Consider the following 18,443-nt stretch of genomic DNA (forward strand, 5'->3'; position numbering starts at 1 on the left):
CGAGGGCCACGGGCCAGGGCCAGGGCCGGGGCCGCGGAAATCGCTGCTTTACAACCTCGTTAGAGACCCGGCGGAGGTGCGGCGCGCCGCGCGCTTCGTGTCCGCCTCCTCGCCGCTCCGGCCCGGCCGCCCCCGCTCTCCGTGCCTGTCAGCGTCCGGGATGGCGGAGGGTCGCATTTTGTATTGAAGGAACCCTACTTGAATGGCAGGTGTGTGTGCGTGCGCGTGTGCGTGTGTGGGGTTGAGGGGAGATCCACTCACAATGCTGGAGGATTTGTTTAAGGGGCTCTGTGATTGCAAAGCGAAGTATCTCATTTTTCTATTCTTGGGAATGCTTCAAATCCACCTTTATTTTCAGTCTGTGGCGAGCATACCCTGCAAGAGCAATTGTCTCTTGTGGAAAGTTAGTGCCATTTTTCTCCCCTTGGACAATAGGGAAGTTGCATGGTAATGAGCGTTCTCCCCCCCTCCCTCCCGCCCCCCAAGTCCTGCTAAAATAGATAATTTACTGTGTGTGTGGGGGGGAAGAATTAGGGCAATGAACCTCATGGTTTAATGTTTTCTCATGATGGTTGGCTGAGCACAGACTCATAGCGTGTGTGTGTGTGTGTGTGTGTGTGTGTGTGTGTGTAGGCGGGAGATACTGTGAGATGAGAGATCCAGCTGGACCTGGGTGAAGCAAAAAGATTCTGGGTATTAAAAAAAAATCCTTTAAAATTACTTGGTGGATTGGTAGCAGGTTAAACGCAGGAATTGCAAATCCAACATCTTTTGTCTTCCTTAAGGCTTATTCCGAGTTATAGGTTCTGCCTCCATTTTTTCCTTCCCATTTAAATTCTCTTTGGAAAGGAGGAAATAGAAGCAGTGTGTGTTAAAATACTTCTCATGGCCCTTCATTTTCTTGTTCCCATTCCTGGCTTTTCAGGCATCCTTCTTAACATCACATATATTGTAAACTATTCTCAAATTTTATTTAGTATAACTTTTAAAACAATAGATACTACAATTAATAGGCTTATAAATTTTGTGAGGACCACAAGAATTGTGTTCAGGCATTTTATTTTATTGATTAAGCATACTGAACTCTGTGTTATCTGGCAGGGAACATTTGTATTGGCATGATCCGAACCATTTCCCTCTAAAGAGTCCATTGAAATACGTTCATTAGAGAGAGAATGAGTCTTGGGTCAAAGATTAATTTTAAAAAATACAGTTTTGAAGGATACCTTACAAATACTGATAGGTAAAGATTTAAAGACTCAGTTCAGATTTTCACTAAATGTACTTGAAAGTCTTCTACGGCCTAGAACTGTGCCAAGGCTTGATAACACACCTAGTATCTTCAGAGTTTCATATGTATTAACACAATGAACTGTTGATGTGTGTGCAAATTAATACCATATATACTCAGTCTTTCCTTATTAGAGGGTTCCACAGTGTTGGATTCAGTCAGCTTAGACTTGAAAAAAAGTTGCATTTGTAATAAACATATAGATTTTGCTATTGCCATTATTCCCTAAATGGTAACACTTTAAGAAATATTTGTATTGTATTAGTAATCTACAGATTATTTCAAATATAGGGGACGATGTGAGGTATGATATATGCAGATACTGTGTCATTGATATAAAGCTCTTGAACGTTTTGTTATCTATGAATTGCCCTAGAACTAATTTCTGGTGGATACTGAGGGACAAGATAAACATGGCTGATTTATAAGTGGATTGTGACTGGGAAGGATTGGAGGAAGCTTGTCAGTTCTCAGGGAATTAAGCTCTAGGAGAGGAAAACCCAAAGGACTGAAGTGCGGATTCCGTTAACTTGAACAGCATATTATGAGAAAGAGTTGTAGGTAAGAAGAAAAATTGGAGATGGAAGTGCAGTTGCTGCCAATAAGCAATTAAAAAGACAGATTTGTCTCTTTGGAAATGAATTTTATTGTAATTGGGAAGTATAGTTTGTTTTAAGATTGTAATTCCTACATTAAGGTACATATAAAGCTGATGGGTTAAAGGGAGATCAGCAGTTTAATTTTATATTTCATACATTTATTACAGTTGAAGATAAAAATGTGTTAGTGTCTTTGGAGTTTATTTTAGCAATGTGAGTCAGAATTTGGTGTGTTGGCATCTAATTTATTTTGGGGGCTGAGGACTGAACCCAGAGCCCTAGGATTGCTAAACACAAATTCTATCATCTAGCCCATGTTTATTGGTCTAAAGTATAAATACTGAATGACTGGAAATATGTATATATTTTAATTTAATTTTTAAGTTTTTGATAGTTGTGGGGCTTGAACTCAGAGATTGGGTGCTGTTCCTGAGCTCTTTTGCTCAAGGTAGCACTCTACCACTTTGAGTTACAGTGCCACTTCCCGTTTTCTGGGTAATTGGAGATTAGAGTCTCCTGCATTTTCCTTCCCCAGTTGACTTTGAACTGCAATCCTCAGATCTCAGATTTCTAAGTAGCTAGAATTATAGGCAAGAGCTACCACATGGCTGGCTATATTTTGAATTAAATGATCTCATCCTCCCTCCCTCCCTCCCTCCCTCCCTTCCTTCCTTCCTTCCTTCCTTCCTTCCTTCCTTCCTTCCTTCCTTCCTTCTTTCCTTCCTTCCTTTTTGTTTTCTCTCTTTTCTGTTTTTTTTCCTCTCTCTTCTGTTTTCTCTTTTATTTTGCTTTGTGCTAAAACTCCAGGTCTAGTACTCTCATTAAGCTCCTTTTTCCTCCTTTCAGGGGCCCAAGTATGTACAATTTGAACCATGCCTCCATTTCTGTTTTTTTGTGGGTGAATTGGAGATAAAGTCTCCAAATGTCCTCCAGGTTGATTCTGATATCATATTTCAGTTTATTAGCTAGGATTATAGGCATGAACCACCAGTGTCCAGAAAATTATCTTATTTCTTCAGTCTAGTATTTGAAGTAGATTATATTCTTTTAACTGTCAGGTTGTTCATCTATTTTTAGAATCAAACTGGGTATGTTACTGCTACACTTTCCCAGCAATAACTTGTATATGATTTGCTTGTAGCAAAATTGGTAAAGAGAACATGGTGATAGTGGATTTCTGCTGAATCAGCTATATTTGTGACCAAAGAACTGATCAGCAGTGGTTGTGATGTTGCCTATAACCCCACAGTAGAAGAAAGTTAATTGGCAAGATCGATGATCAAATGGTCTGTTTAGCCTTATTATCATTTATTAGCCACTAGCTTGAGTTAAAACTCATTTTATTGTATTGAAATACAATTTTTGCTTTGCATAAAGCAGTAAAAAGAAATCTGCTGATCTTATGTACTGTTTTCACTGTGTTAAGTAGCTGGTTAATGCCAAGGAATATTAAACTAAGGCAAATAAAAATAATATGGATTGTATTTAGTGTGAAAATTGAGCAAAGAAAGGAAAGAATTTGCTGTTCTGAAACACTTTAAGTTTCTGTCTTCGAAAGGTATCCTTCAGAAATACCAGTGGCATCAGAAGTAATCAGAAAATGCCTATAATAAGTATGTATAATCTGTACATAGAGCATTATTGTAAATAGTTGTTACTTTGGTTAATAGTGAAGGTAAAATTTAACAATTTTTAATAAAATTTGAGATAATTTTATTATTTTTACATCTAGAAAAAATAATAGTCAAAACTGATGTTATAAAATGTAGTAATAAAATTATTACTGAGCTTTATCAACATTTCCTAGGTTTTATGCTGATAAAAATTACTTAATAATGTTAGTTTAGGGACAATCAGAAACACCAACCAACTATACTGCGAACATCTGACATGATCTTTTTACTTTATGTATAAAGTGTCTTATTTTTTTTTAAATTGCTTAATAGCTAAACATGTAAAATATTTCTTTTTATTTATTAATATGATTATGGAATGCCTTATCCTTTAGAAAACCTTCAGAAATTTAAAAAATTATTTTTATTATTTTTTATTTTGTAAAATGAGTCACTGTAATATTTTAAATAAGTTTATAATTGTTAGCTTCTTAAATTTGAAAAAACCAGCTTGTTCATACTTATATTTTTCTTTTTTTTCTTTTTTGCAGTAGTGGGGCCTGAACTCTGGGCCTGGGCACTGTCCCTCAGCTCTTTAGCTTAAGGCTAGTGCTATACTACTTGAGCCACAGCGCCACTGCTGGCTTTTTCTGCTTATATGGTGTTAAGGAATCGAACCTTGGGCCTCATGCATGCAAGGCAAGCACTCTACCACTAAGCCACTTTCCCAGCCCCATATTTTTCTTTTATGAGATAAAAGAATGTGATTGCTTCTTGTGAGTTATAATTCACATCCATTTATTATTTATATTAAAGCAGAATTACCATATAATATGGATTTATTCAGAATAAAAATTAAGGGGCTGAGGGTTTAGCTCAGCGGAAGAGCTCCCGCCTGGCGAGCGCAAGACCCTGAGTTCGGTCCTCAGCTCTGGAAAAAAAATTGAGTTTATTTTAAGCCATGCCTGGCTCATGCCTGTAATTGTAGCTGCTCAGGAAGCTGAGATCTGGAGGATTGAAATAATCAACAAAAAAAAGGCTAGCTGGAGGTATGGACCAAGTGTAGAGCACCAGCCAAGAAAGCTCTATCCCTAAGTTCAAACCCTGGTATGGACCAAAAAAAAAAATTATAAAGAATTTTCTTTAAAAAAATTATCTGAAATACTTTTTTTGAACAATAGGAGAGACATATTGTTAGTAGTTTTGCTTTTCTTCATAAGTATGGATGGATACTCCTAGAATTAAAAGTTCCACAAAAAGCTTATAAGAGGATAAAATAGTTTTTTAAATAAAAAATTAGGTTCATAAGTTATATAATGATTAAAATTTTTTATTTAATAAAGATGGTTAGAATACATGTCCTGTGTGTGTGTGTGTGGGGGGGCATTATTGAGGCTTGGATGCAGAACCTGGGCACTGTCCCTCAGCTTATTTTTTTTCCCGCAAGTCTAGAGCTCTATACTTGAGCCACAACTCCACTTACAGCTTTTTGGTGGTTAATTGGAGATAAAGTCTCATGGAGTTTCCTGCCCAAGCTGGCTTTGAATTCTAGTCCTCAGATCTCAGCCACCTGAGTAGCTAGGATTACAGGTGTGAGCCTGGCACAGGCTATTATTATTACTAGTGTTACTACTTAATATTATTATTTTTTGGTTGGTCGTGGGGCTTGAACTCTGGGCTTGGGCGCTGTCCCTGCGCTCTTCAGCTGAAAGCGAGCACTCTACCACTTGAGCCACAGTTCCACTTCCAGTTTTCTAGTGGTTTCTTGGAGATAAGAGTCTCACGGACTTTCCTGCCGGGGCTGGCTTTGAACCGCGATCCTCAGATCTCAGCCTCTTGAGTAGCTAGGATTACAGGCGTGAGCCACCGGCGCCCGGATACTATTATTATTTTTATTACATGTTCTAGTACTCGGACTTGAACTAGGGCCTGGCTGCTGCCCCTTAGTTTTTTGCTTAAGGCTGGTACTCAATTACTTGAGCCACAGTTTTACTTCTGGCTTTTGCTGGTTATATAAAGATGTCTTACTGACTTTTTCCTAGGTTGGCTTTGAACTGCAATCCTCAGATTGCAGTCTCTTGCATAGCTAGCGTTTTATAAGTGTGATCTACCAGTGCCTGGCCCAGCCAGGTTTTGGTCTTTTTTTAAATATTACCAGTGTTTTTACTTTTTGATTATATATAGTTAACTCTTAATTTCTTTATTGTTAATTTTAATATTTACGTTAGGTTTTGATGGGTTTCTTCTTTATTGGTCATTTTTCTTCCTTTATTATGTATCTGGTATCTTTCATTATATGCTGGTCATTGTAGTGATTGTTATTAGCTCCTCAAATTTGTTTTTTAATATTTCTATAAATGTTCTTAAGCTTTCTTTACAGATTCAGTTAACCTACTTGGAGACTTTGTTAAGTTCCAACTGTAGAGCTAATTATTCCCATTACTCAGAAGATAAGGTCCTCTTGAGTAGTGCTTACCATTCTAAGAGTTGTATTTCTATTCAGACAGGAACATGCACTGTTCCCTATCCTGTGTGAACCTCAGGTGCTCTTCCTTCTAATTTCTCTTATGTGATTTCTTCTCCACCCTTGGGATTGTTTTCTCATAAGCATGCTTTAGTTAGTACTATGTGGAAGATTGAAGAGTTTAAGATTTAAAAATCAGGCTGGGAAGGTGGCTTAGTGGTAGAGCGCTTGCCTTGCATGCCAGAGGCCCTGGGTTCAATTCCTCAGCACCACATAAGCAAAAAGAAAAAAGCCGGAAGTGGCGCTGTGGCTCAAGTGGTAGAGCGCTAGCCTTGAGCTGAAGAGCTGAGGAACAGCGCCCAGGCCCATAGTTCAGGCCCCACGACCTGACCCAAAAAAAAAAAAGATTTAAGAATCTCTGGTCATCTCTATGCAAATCCCTTCTCTGATACTTTTGTCTTTATCTTCCAGTCATTTAGCTGTGATTTGTCACACTTCTTTTTGTCTGTAGAATCTTCTTTCTTTCCAGGATTCAGTTATGATTTCTTATGGCACTTACTTGTCATGTCTTTTGTGCTTATTTAACCTAGAACAGTTATCTGTATTTGCACAGTATTGACATTATTGAAGACTCTGTCAGTTTTTGTTTTATCTTTTATTAGACCCTCCAATGTGAGTTTCTCTGATTGTTTCCTTGGGAGTATATTTTGTTTATACATTTTTGTTTGTTTGGTAAGAAGTAATGTGTTATTCTTTGTGTACCATATCAGAATTTTGTCCCATTATTTGGGATGTTTTGGTTTTGTCAAGTTGTTTTTACTATTCTTTTATGATGTTTGCTTGAAATAGTTATAACTGCATTGGTTGCAATATGGTAGCCTTCTACCATTTCTTAATCATAAAGAAGAGCTCTAGCATTCCATTTACCATCTGTATCAACCTGGAGTCTTTATTCTATGTAGCATAATTTTTTTTCATCTTCTCAGTTTTGTATCAGTTTTGTCACAGTTTTAAGTAGGATCTTCTGTCCTTTTTGGCAGGAACTGAACAACTTTAGAGTGTTTCTTTGTGGCTTAATTCACTTTGGAAAAGAAATTACTCTTTCAAAATATTTTCAGGACTCATTTTATTGTTCTGAGAAGTTGTCTTACCATAAATATACATTTAGGGCTGGAGGGTTTAGCTCCATGGTAGTGCAGCTTATATAGCATGCATGAGGTCCTGGGTTCAGTCCACAGCACACACCCAACCTCCCCAAATATGTGTATATGTACATATACATAATATGTGCATTCACACATGCATGTTAGGGTATCTCCCCTTTATTTGTTATATTTAACATTTTCTATTAACCTAGGACATTCCACTTTAGTTTTAGAAATACTCATTTCTAAGTGTACCTTTTCATGGCTTAAATATATATTTCAAAATAGGAAAGATTATATGTTTTTTTCCTTACTATAAGTATACATTAAATTTACAGTGAAAGGGGGCTGGGAAGGTGGCTCAGTGGTAGAGCACTTGCCTTGCATGCTCGAGGCCCTGGGTTCAATTCCTCAGCACCACATAAGCAAAAAGCAAAAAGCCAGAAGTGGCGCTGTGGCTCAATTGGTAGAGTGCTAGTCTTGAGCTGAGGGACAGCGCCCAGGCCCAGAGTTCAGGCCCCACGACCGGACCCCCCCAAAAAAAAATTACAGTGAAAGTACTGGGCTGGGAATGTGGCTTAGTGGTAGAGTGCTTGCCTAGCATGCATGAAGCCCGGAGTTCAATTCCTCAGTACCACATAAACAGAAAAAAGAGAAAAACTAGGGCTGGGAAGGTGGCTTAGTGTAGAGTGCTTGCCTTGCATGCATGAGGCCCTGGGTTCGATTCCTTAGCACCACATAAGCAGAAAAAGCCAGAAATGGCATTGTGGCTCAAGTGGTAGAGCACTAGTCCTGAGCAAAAGAAGCTCAGGTATAATGCCTAGACCTTGAGTTCAAACCCCAGGACTAGCAAAAAAAAAGGAAAAAAGAAAGAAAGTATATTAGTTTGAGTTTGCCACTTTTGTCAAGTATTGTGGATTAGCTTGTTTAATACTAATTCTGCTTTATAGTCTCATGCTACAGAATCTAAAATGTGAAAACTTCCTTAGAGCCCAGTGTTCCTGATACAATCAATGATCTTTAGAGAGGGAAATAGTTTAACTTCATTCTATGGCTGCAGTTTGTGGTATTCAAAGCAGTATGGAAATTTTGAGGGTTTTTTTTGTGGGGGAGGAAGGGACAGTGTATAATGATGTGGCAGTTTTCTTGTTGTGTAGGTTGCTATACTCATGGAGTTAAGATTTCCAGTTTTTGCCTTCTAGCTTGTTATCCTCTCTGATAGTATTAGATCAGTCTGTTCCTGGTGGGCCAATTCTATGATTTAAATTATAGTTATGATATCTCAGCTGCTTACTAGATGCCACTCTTGTAATTCCTGTTATTTGGCAAACACTGATTTCTTGGTATGAGCGTCTCTTAAATGGCACTGTTTCTTCTATTTGACCCTTAACTGATGTGTCCATGGTCACTTTTATTAGTTAGCCTTCCCTTCCATCAGTATAAGAAAATACCTAAAGAAAGGAGGAGGCGGGGCTGGGAAGGTGGCTCAGTGGTAGAGTGCTTGCCTTGCATGCCTGAAGCCCTGGGTTCGATTCCCAGCACCACATAAGCAAAAAGAAAAAAGCCGGAAGTGGCGCTGTGGCTCAAGTGGTAGAGCGCTAGCCTTGAGCTGAAGAGCTGAGGGACAGCGCCCAGGCCCAGAGTTCAGGCCCCACGACCGGACCCCCCCCCCAAAAAAAAGAAAGAAAGGAGGAGGCAACAATGCTCAATAGGAAATGTACTTATTACCTTGCTCATGTAAGTGTAACCCCTCTGTACAGCATTTTTACAATAAAAAAGATACCAAAAAAAAAAAGAGAATACCTGAAGCTGTTAACTTGGAAAGGTTTGTTTTGGCTTATGGTTTTGAGTATAACAGTCCATGATCAAGTATTCCTAGAACTTTTGGCTTCTGACAAGGCAGCTCATTATGATGGGAAAGCATGGTAGGACATACTGCTTACCTCATGAGCCAGGAAATAGAGAGAAATGGAAAGAGGAAAGACTTGGACTTACATAACTAATAGAACTCCTGGGTTTCAAATTGGGAAATTTGCTTTGTGCTTTGGATAATCTCAAGATATTTATAATTTAGTCATTAATCAGGTTAGCAAATACATGAAAAATAAATGATTAGAAAGAGAAACGGCTTATTATAATTTTACATTAAAATAAATATAGAAAAGGTTAAGTTTAGTACTTTTGAGGAGATTTATTTTAGATGAGTAGTATTCCCTACATAAAACATAATAAATTCTCTAAAACTAAAGTGATTATTTTAATTATGGGACATGCACAGGGGGGTAGTTAACTTTAGACATCATGGTGAAAACCATGAGTAATTTATATACGTCATTTCTATCCGTCTTTTTGTATGATGCAACAACTGTAGATGATTGCCATCTCGACATACTTAATTATGTTTTGTTTTGATAGGACAATTAAAAGGAGGCTTATAAGTCAAATTTTAATAATGGTAAAACCTGAGGTTAATGGAAAATTTTCTCTTATTTGGTTGAAAGTTTTTTTTTTTTTTGGTTGGTTGTGGGGCTTGAACTCTAGGCCTGAACACTTGAACTCTTCAGCTCAGGTGAGCGCTCTACCACTTGAGCCACAGCGCTACTTCCAGTTTTCTGGTGCCTAATTGGAGATAAGAGTCTCTTGGACTTTTCTTGCCCAGGCTGGCTTTGAACCGTGATCCTCAGATCTCAGCCTCCTGAGTAGTTAGGATTATAGGTGTGAGCCACCAGTGCCACTGCTGGTTGAAAGTTTTTAAGTAAAGATCTAGAAACAACAAATTGAAGCCTTGATAAGTTGGAATCTCATCAAACTTAAAGGTTTCTGCATGGCAAAGATAGCTGAGATTTTTACCAGCTACACATTAGACAAGTGCCTGATGTCCTTGGAACTCAAAAAATTAAATCCTCAAAGAAATAACAGTCCAATTAATAAATGGGGTAGTGACTTAAGAAAGACATCAACATCTCTGGCAATCAAGGAAATGCACATTAAAACAATTCTGAGATTTTATCTCACCCCAGTTAAAATGGGGTGAGAAAGCAATAAATTCCGGTGAGGATGTGGCCAGAAGAGAATTCTGATACACTGCTGGTGGGAATATAGGCTTATTCCACTGAGCAGTGTGGAGATTTCCTCAAAAAACTAAATGTAGAACTACCTATGAACCAGCAATTCCACTTCTGGGCATTTATTCAATAGATCACAAGGTTACAGTAAAGCCATCAACACAATCATGTTCATTGCAGCATGTATATATTGCAGCATGGTATATATACACAATGAAATTCTACTCATCCATCAGAAAGAATGATATTGTACTATTCATAAGGAACTGTAAAGACTTGGAAAAAATTATATTAAGTCAGACCCAGAGAAACAAAGGTTGCATGGCTTCCTCAATTTGTGGTAGCTAGAATGTGCCTGTAAATCTACAAGTAAATATGTTGGGTGGTATGCAAGTGGTAAAAATCAATTTACTGAAGTATCATAGATTCTGTGGAGAGCTCAAATAGCAGAATTTTTTAGAAAGACAACGTCCAAACCCAACAAAAATGGATACCAGGAAATGGATACATGCAAGAGGTAGGGTGGGGCCAAGGAGATAGGGGACAGGGAAAATGCTGTTAAGAATTCATTGTATGTTCCACAAAATTAAGAAGAGTAGGGGAAGGAGTGGGTGGAAGCAGGGTGAGAGTTTTTGAATGGGGTGACACTGATCAATATGCACCGCATTCATGAAGTGCTTTGTTAAAAGTCACTTTCTTTGTACAACTATTTAAAGATAATAAAATTGAAAAAAATAATATCACCCCCCCTGGAATTCATTTTACTTTTTTTTTTTTTTTTTTTGGTGCGTCGTGGAGGCTTGAACTCTGGGCCTGGATGCTGTCTCTCAGCTCTTCAGCTCAAGGCTTGCACCCTATTACTTAAGCCACAGCACCACTTTTCTGGCTTTTTTCTGCTTATGTGGTGCTGAGGAATTGAACCCAGGGACCCATGCATGCGAGGCAAGCACTCTACCATGGAGCCAACTTCCCAGCCCTCATCTTTTTAAATAAGATTAAATTCCAGAGTGTTGCATTTGTCACAGTTGATGTGTCTCCATTGATATCATTATTGTAAATTTATTTTTGATTAATTAAAAAAATTCTTTTCCCTTCTCTTTTTAACATCTTTTATTCTGTCTGAACCAGTTGGGAGTAAGCTGCTGATCTTGAGTGTCCTACCCCTTTTGAATACTCTAATTAGTGCTTTTTCTACAACCATGAACATTTTTATCCTACTCTTTTACATATTGATCACCATCTAATCCTCACATTTCTCGAATAATGCAGTTTAGAAATGTGTGTTGTATTTAAGTTATCATAATAATGTAATTTTCAGTCTTGAACTACTTCTTTTGATTTTTCAAGACCATGCCAACTTTTTTTTCTTTTTTGTTGTACTGGGAATTGAACTTGGAGCCTTGTGCTTGTTAGGCAACGGCTCTACCACTTTAGTCATATCCCAAATCCTTTTGCTTTTAATTTGTGTAGCTGAGTTTCTGCTTTGTGTTTTTATTGCTGAGTTATTCAATTATTTAATTTATTTAGTTCTGCTTTATTGTTTTTCACTCTCACTTGTATGACTCACTCTAAGTTGAATGTTATCCTTTTTTTGTAGTGTGCATTTCTTCCTCTCAGCTATATGAAGTCTGGTATTGTGACCTTAGTTCTGTGATTGCATGTGTAAATTTTCACATGTCAGTGAGGTACTTTCCTGACTAAGCTACATTCTCCATCCTGCATGTGTGAAATTTTTGCTTAACAATTTTGTGAGGAAAGAAAATGGTTACTGTATTTTAAATTCCAGCAGATGCCAAAGCCCTAAAGTGGGGGTATTAGGGAACTGATGATTTGGTTCAGGAGTACTGAACTCTGTTGTTTTTAGCCTTGCTTGGGCTAATGGATTCACTTGCATGGATTTACTCTCTCAACCTTTCTTGGCAGTACAACCTGTATTCTTTGAAGCTCCTTTCACAGAGTCACTTAAGATAGCATTCCTACTTGAATATCATCTGTATCCCTTACCATGTTGCATAGATGTTTTCTGTTTATTTGTCTCTCTTTGTACTGGAATAAAAACTGCTTGATTGTAGAGAACATGCTTTCATTTTGAATGCTGCTGTCTATTACAGGTGTTCAGTGAATAAGGACTTATTGAAATGAATTGGTTGAACTTAGTTGCATCATGGAGAGTGACTAGGAGACATCACTGAATATTTTGAAGAGCTAACTGATAAAATGAGAACAGATGATTGTAATCTACCAATTTGAGCATAGTTTATTCCCAGAATCAAAGTAATTGCAGTGGAATGGACTTGACTGGGCCAAAGAAGTACTTCTAGAGAAGAGAAAGACAGATAATAATTTGTAGAGAAAAATCTCCTTTCATGTCTTCACTTGTGCTTCATAATTATTATCTTTTCATGTCACATTGTTGATTATACCCTAAATTGTCTATCAAATGCATGGTGTTATGATAGATAGATAGATAATGAACCTAATGTTAATGATACTGAAGTTTTTTTTAACTTTTTTACTTTTTTTTTTTACTTTCTCCAGAGGTTTGTAGAGGTTTATTTTTCTTCTGATTACCAGTCCTAAAACATCAAATTGAAAAGTAAGTTTTAAAGTTTTACCAAGTAGGTAAAACCAAGTAGGTTTGATGGTGCCAGTGCTTCTGGAGTTAAAACTCTCCCACAAAAAATTTCTCTCCCCCTCCTCTTTCATTAGGTGATAGAAGTAGTCCACCCCACTGGAGGAGGGAGAGGATGCTTTACAGGCTGGGCTGAACTACAAGTCTGCTATGCCTTCTCTGGCTGGGAGGATCTGCAAGTGTGTCCATGTACCCCTTCTTAGAGCTGGACCTTCTTTATGGTAGTGTGGAAGGAGTAGGACATTCATTTCTTCTGGATGTTATTTTCTAGGCCCTAAAATCTGTCTGTTTTAGGCAAAGGATTCTAGCCCATTGGCACAGATGAGATATAATACTTCATATAATCTGAACAGAAATGAATTTCCTTCATCATTGGCATGGTAGAAAATGTAATTTGTTCATAAAATCTAGATACTTGTGCTGGGTGTTTGTGGCCCAACCCTGTAATCTTAGCTACTTTTAGGAGACTGATACATTAGGATTTAGGTAAGAAGACAACTTTGGCAAACAGATCTGGGTGGAGTTGAGAGTGTAGCTCAGTGGTAAAAACACTTGCTTAGGAGGTTAGTCAGTCCTCAGTACCATAAATAATGATAAACGATAGAAAAGGAGCTAATGGGTGACTATGGCAGGATTTATCAGCAAAGAATGTAAAGACAGTTTAAATTGGAGGTCCATACTGCTAACAAGGTAGCAGATATATCTAAAAATGGGCTAGAGCCAGGTTTAGTGGCTATGCCTATAATCCAAAAACCTGAGGAAGTGGAACCAGGAGTTCAGGACCAGCCTGGGCTACATAGAAAACTTTTATTTTTCTTTTTAAAAAAGTAATTGTGGGCTGGGAATGTGGCTTAGTGATAGAGTGCTTGCCTAGCATGCATGAGGCTCTGGGTTCGATTCCTCAGTACTACATAAACAGAAAAAGCCAGATGTGATGCTGTGGCTCAAAGTGTTAGAGTGCTAGTCTTGAGCAAAAAGCAGCTCAGGGACAGTGCCTAGGCCCTGAGTTCAGTCCCAAGACTGGCAAAAACAAACAAACAAAAAACCCTGTGAATCTCTGGAACCTTACTTCAGATATTCTAGAACTCCTATGTTATAATGTGATAGGTGTGTAAGGAAAATACTTTTACTTTTCTTTAAGAGCCTTACCACTAGGGGTCGTATGAATCTGCTCAATGTTAACTTTGTGTCCTGTACATTTGTTAAATTGCTTTGGGAATTGGTTTTACTTGAAGTTCAAGACTGTATAGTTTGTTGGCAAAAGGTATACTATAGGTGAAGGAAAAGGAAGAACACAGAAGTAGACAACTATGAGCCATGTTTTGGGCATCATAAGATTAATTAACATTCAGATAAGGTTGAATAGGAAATAATTTCTAGTTTTTATTAGTGAAGGAATTTTATTAGTGGAGGAGTTTGTATTTAAGTGGAAGAGAGGAAGCCATAGAGGCTTCAGCTGATTTGGAAAGATGAATCAATTAGGCCACATATAAGATACTGTCATTTGCTCTGGAAACTAATATAGTAGTACTTCCAAGAAAACCAGATGAGTAGTATATGACTAGTAGGAGGCCAAAAAGGGAGCGCATGTAAAGTACAGATACAAAGTAAGTATGCTGGGATAGAGAGTCTGAAAGTATCTGAGATGATGGAGTAGTGGTGTTAAAAGTAGGAGGAAGTGGTTTTAAGGGGAAGGTGATAAATTGTAGATAATACTGAGCTGGTATAATGAACAGAGTAATATGCCATATAAAGTTTGTACGGAATGGGTTGTGTTTGGAAATAACAGTGAAATTTCTCTCAAAGGCCTGAAAGTACAGTGAGAAGAATAGTATTAAAAAAAGTTTCAATCCAGGTGCCAGTGGCCTGTAATAACTTCATGGGGGGCTGAGACTGGCAGATTCTGGATTTGAGGCCTGCTTGGGCAGAAAAAATTTGAGAGACCCTTTTTTAACTAGCTGAGTGTGGTGGTATGCACTTGTCACTCTAGGTATATCAGGAGGATTACAGTTCCTGGTCAGCTTGGACCAAAAAAACAAAACAAAAGTCCACAAGACTCCATCTCAGTGGATTAAGTTGCACATGGTAATACCTGTCATCCTAATTACAATTGGAAGTGAAAAATAATAGCATCGCAGACTAGGCACACTTTCGCAGGAATCAAAAAGCAGTGCAAAAAAGGGATGGGGTCATGGATCAGTAGTGTAGCAAGTATGAAACCCTGAGTTCAAACTTGGTACTGCAAAAAAAAAAAAAATAGATGGGAAGAATCAATAGTATGACAAAAATTATTTGACTGTAGCTGTGTGGTTTTATTCCCTGGTCTTTTGGATCTGTTTTTGTGCTAGTACCAATCTGTTTTTGTTGTTTTGGCTTTGTAGTATAATTTGAAATTGGATATTGTAGTACCTCCATTGGTGCTGTTTTTACTGAGAGTTGCTTTTGCTACTTGGTGTCTTTTGTTTCTCCATATGAACTTTTGGATTTCTATAATTCAGTGAGGAAAGCTATTGGGTCTGGTCTTGGACTCTTAATCCTCCTTAGTAGCTGGGATCATAGGCATGTGCTACCACTGCCAGTTGGTTTTTTTTTGGTGCCAATCCTGGGACTTGAACTCAGGAACTGGGCACTGTCCCTGAACTTCTTTTGCTCAAGGCTGTACTTTGCTACTTGAGCCATGGCTCCGCTTTTTGCTTTTAGTAAATTAGAAGTAACAGTCTCACAGACTTTCTTACCTGGGACTGGCTTCCAACCATGATCTTCAGATCTCAGCCTACTGAGTAGAATTTCAGGCATGAGTCACCAATGCCCGGCCTCCACTGTTTATATCTATATAGCTATATATAAATATATACACACACACACACATATAATGTATATATATGTATATATAATTTGTGTTTTGAGACAGGGCTTGCTATGTTGCTCACGTTGATTTCAAAAGTTTTGCTCCTCTTGTTTCAGTCTCTCAGGAAGTTGGTATTACATGCATGTACCATTTTTCTGGCTTTCCTACCGGCTTTAGTGTTTTGTGTTGTCATTTTCATTTATTTTCAGAAAAATTTAAATTTTCTTTTTTTTTTGATTTCTTCATGACCAATGGGTTGTTGAAGAGATGTTAATTATCATGTGTTTGTGCAGTCTTAAAAATTTCTCTTTACCAATTTTAGTTTTATTCCATTCTCATCAGAGAAGACTCATGCTGTGATATCTATTTAAAAAAAAATCTAATGAGGGCTGGGAAGGTGGCTCAGTGGTAGAGCGCTTGCCTTGCATGCCTGAGGCCTTGGGTTCGATTCTTCAGCACCACATAAGCAAAAAAAGAAAAAGCTGGAAGTGGTGCTGTGGCTCAAGTGGTAGAGCGCTAGCCATGAGCTGAAGAGCTGAGGGACAGCACCCAGGCCTAGAGTTCAGGCCCCACGACCGGACCCAAACAAACAAACAAACAAAATCTATTGAGAGTTATTTTGTGAGCTCACGTATTGTCTATCCTAGAGAACGTTCTACATGCTGCCATTGTTGGATGAAATGTTCAAGTAATGTCTATTAGGTCTACTAGTCAGCCATAACTATAACACTAGTGTTTCCTTGCTGAGATTTTGTTTGCATGCTTTGACTATTGACCCTTTAATCAAGTTCCAGTCCTGTGGTGATGAAATTTTCTCAATTTTTGATTGTCTTGAAAAATGGTTTCTTCTTTATTTCTAAAGCATTCCTTCGCTACATAAGAGATTTTTTTGGTTGGCTTTTTTCCCCCTTAGGACTTTGAATATGTCATCTTATTCTCTTCTGGCCTAAAATGTTTCTGTTAAGAAGTCCTACTGCTAGTCTAGGGTGGATTCCCTTAAAAGTGATTAGATTCTTTTCTTTTTCAGTGTTTAGATTTTTCTATTTCTAGAACTCTTTATTTTTTCTTTCTTCTTTTTTAATGACTATACTGTGCCTTGCACTTGGAGCTTGGCAGTATTTCACAGCTTTTTTGCTCAAGACTGCTGCTTTACCACTTGAGCCATACTGCTACTTCTGCTAACTTTTTGGTGGTTAATTGGAGTTAAGAGTCTCATGGATTTGTTAATGCCCAGGCTGGCTTTGAACCTAAATCCTCACTTCTTTCTGGTACTTTTGAAAGATTTTTTTTGGGGGGAGAATCTTTTTCAAGTCATATCTGTTTCATGTCCTTGAGCTTCCTGACCTTGAGGTCCTTATCTTTCTCAAGATTCAGGAAGTTTTGACAGATTGTTTCATTGATTGGATTTTTTTCTGTCATTTTACCTTCTCCTTCTGGAATAGTTCTTCTGAAAAGTTTCCTTGTTTAATGATGTCCCTCAATTCTTTTTTTTTTTTTTTTTGTCATTCGTGAGGCTTTAACTCTGGGGTTGGGCGCTGTCCCTCAACTCTTCAGCTCAAGGCTAGCACTCTACCACTTGAGTCACGACAACACTTAACGGTTTTCTAGTGCTTTATTGGAGATAGGAGTCTCACAGACTTTCCTGCCCGGGCTGGCTTTGAATCACAATCCTCAGATCTCAGCCTCCTGAGTAGCTAGGATTTATAGGCGTGAGCCACCGGCACCCAGCTGTCCCTCAATTCTTCAAAGAGGCTTTCTCATACTCATTAACTGACCTATATAACTAATGCTTCTGTGTATCACCTTTACAATAAATATAAATAAAATATGAAAAAAGAAAAAAAGAAAAAGACTTTCTCCATCCTTTAAAATTTTTTTCTTATTTATCCTTTTAGTTATTTTTAATAGCAAAAGCATACCTATTTATTGTTTTTTCTGTTTGTGGGGCTTGAACTCAGAGCTTGGGCACTGCCCCTGAACTCTTTTGCTCAAGGCTAGTACTCTACCACTTTGAGCCACCGTGCCACTTCCAATTTTCTGGTGGTTAATTGGAGAGAAGAGTCTCATGGCCTTTCTTGCCCTGGCTGATTTTGAACCATGGTCTCAGATCTCAGCCTCCTGAGTAGCTAGTATTATAGGCATGAGCTGCTGGTGCCCTGTCAGTTTTCTTTTCTTTGAGGCCACTGGTTAGAAAGTTGTGTCCCTTTGGGGATCTCATGTTACCTTTTTTTTCCAGTTACTGTTCTTACTGTGTCTAATGGGTCTGTTGGCTCTCCAGTTTTTGGTTGCTTTTGTAGTGAAAGACTTCTTTGACTAAGTATTCTATCTAGAGTATTAGTTGTGTTGGATGTGCTGCATTGGCTTTAGTGTTCTTTCACCTTCAGCTGTAATCAACATTGGTGATGCTTGTAGATGTCTTTGCATCCTCGGCTTCAGAGTTTATGGGATTTTAGCACAAGCAGGGGTGCAGCTCCATTAGGTTGAGAGGGTTCACTGACAGTTCTGAGCATGCCTGCAAGTATGGAGCACCCCTGAGTTTCTCTTAATTTGTGTAAAGGCAGGACTGCGGTAGTGAGTACAGGCATGTTGCACTACAACATACCCGGGGTGGGATGCCTATCTTCATCTGAGGGTTGTAAAGAGGCCAGGACATGTCATTGGGTTTAAATGGGGTATCTGTCAGTGTTAGAAGGCTGCACGGATTATTATTATTTTTATTATTATTTTGTCAGTCCTGGGGCCTGAGCTCTGGGCCTGGGAGCTGTCCTTCAGCTCAAGGCTAGCGC

At 38.3% G+C, this 18,443-nt stretch overlaps 1 protein-coding gene across 5 annotated transcripts in view; it reads left to right on the top strand.

Annotated features, from left to right (window-relative positions):
- Abi2 (abl-interactor 2) overlaps positions 1 to 18,443 on the top strand; it is a 73,669-nt gene that overhangs the window by 417 nt on the left and 54,809 nt on the right. The gene's annotated exons all lie outside the window — the stretch shown is intronic.

This window comes from Dipodomys ordii, unplaced genomic scaffold, assembly GCF_000151885.1.
Source record: "Dipodomys ordii isolate 6190 unplaced genomic scaffold, Dord_2.0 Scaffold1, whole genome shotgun sequence".
Lineage (NCBI taxonomy): Eukaryota > Metazoa > Chordata > Mammalia > Rodentia > Heteromyidae > Dipodomys > Dipodomys ordii.